The sequence below is a fragment of the Pristiophorus japonicus genome, unplaced genomic scaffold (assembly GCF_044704955.1).
Source record: "Pristiophorus japonicus isolate sPriJap1 unplaced genomic scaffold, sPriJap1.hap1 HAP1_SCAFFOLD_58, whole genome shotgun sequence".
NCBI lineage: Eukaryota > Metazoa > Chordata > Chondrichthyes > Pristiophoridae > Pristiophorus > Pristiophorus japonicus.
In genome coordinates, this window is record NW_027254488.1 from 2,868,412 (window position 1) to 2,869,896 (window position 1,485).

The following is a 1,485-nucleotide window of genomic DNA, read 5'->3' on the forward strand; positions in this document are numbered from 1 at the left end:
CAGCAATTTCTGTCGTGTGGAGGTTATCACATTTCCTTCACACTTGAAAGGTTCCCGGTTCAAGCCTGTGCAGAAACATTATTTCTCAAACAAAAACTTGTCTGCAATAAAAACTGTTTTGGATACATTGTTGAATGAGCAATGCACATTTAAAACCAGTCTCCTCCAATACAGATTGTGTAAAATCAGATCGGGGATAAAACGTCATCAAGGATTAAAGTTTCATGAGTTATTAAAGTTCACTTTTTGAAGTTTTGACTGTTCCTGTCAGCATTTCATTCATTCTGTGAAACAATGCGATCGGTTTACACCAGCAGATCTAAGCTGCATTTGAAACCACAAACAACTCATTAATTATTCGCTTTTCCCTAGTTCCAGAGCTCAGAGGGTTATTGTCCATCCCTGGGATACAAGCTACCTCGGACCCAGGCCAAAGCTCCCCGTACACCGAGCACAGGCTCAGGAAAACCCCGGGGGAGAGGTTATCCCGGTCACTGGGCCTTCCAGCAGCCCTGAACAAGCGCCCGGTCTGACACTTTCCAGAGTAATAACTTGTATCTGGAACATCTAACAGTAAGGACGGCCGAGCGGTCTGAGCCGCTGCTTTCAATATTTGATTAAATTATCAATTCTCCCTCAGTTCGCATTTTTATCATTGTGCAAAAGAAGATCATGGGTTCATTAATGATATTTACCCACGAAAGCAACATAAAAGTTTAATGAAAAGTAATCGCCCAACGTGGGGCTCGAACCCACGACCCAGAGATTAAGAGTCTCATGCTCTACCGACTGAGCTAGCCGGACTTCTCAACATTTACTCTGTCAATCCCCTTCAGAATATTGTCCGTTTCAATGAGATCACCTCTCATTCTTCTAAACTCCAGAGAGTATCGGCATATTCTACACAATCTCTCACCATAGGACAGTCCTCTCATCCCAGGAATCAATCTGTTGAACCTCCGTTGTACCACCTCCAAGGCAAGTGTATCCTTCCTCAGATAAGGAGACCAAAACTGTGCGCAGTACTCCAGGTGTGGTCTCACCAGGGCCCTGCACAATTGGAGCAAGATTTCCTTACTCTTGCACTATGGGCGGAATATTAGATGCTATGGTCCGAATATCCTGATTTTCTGCTGATTCTACGGTTGTATAAAAAGTTATTAAAATTCGACAGTCACTCGGCAAACATATTTGTATTTCCTTCAGTGTGCAACACTGATGGATGGATTAATGATGATTGAAACAATTATTCAGTATTTCACAGACTTGAATTATATTTGTCAGCTTGCTCTGTAAAAATGATTTCCCTAACCAGGAATCAAACCCTGACCATGGCAGTGAGAACACCAAATACTAACCACTAGACTACCAGGTAAAACTGCTTGCAGCCTCTCCGATACCTTTAAATATAGTCAGCTTACAATCACAGCTGAGAATTGTGCGGTGACACGGGGTGTAACTGGATTTGCTGGGAGCAGCGTGGAG

The 1,485-nt window shown here is 43.1% G+C and overlaps 1 non-coding gene across 1 annotated transcript; it reads right to left on the reverse strand.

Annotated features, from left to right (window-relative positions):
- Positions 1 to 731: 731 nt before the first annotated feature.
- trnak-cuu (transfer RNA lysine (anticodon CUU)) lies at positions 732 to 804 on the reverse strand. Its single transcript has one exon. It is a non-coding gene; the product is annotated as a tRNA-Lys (tRNA).
- Positions 805 to 1,485: the final 681 nt, after the last annotated feature.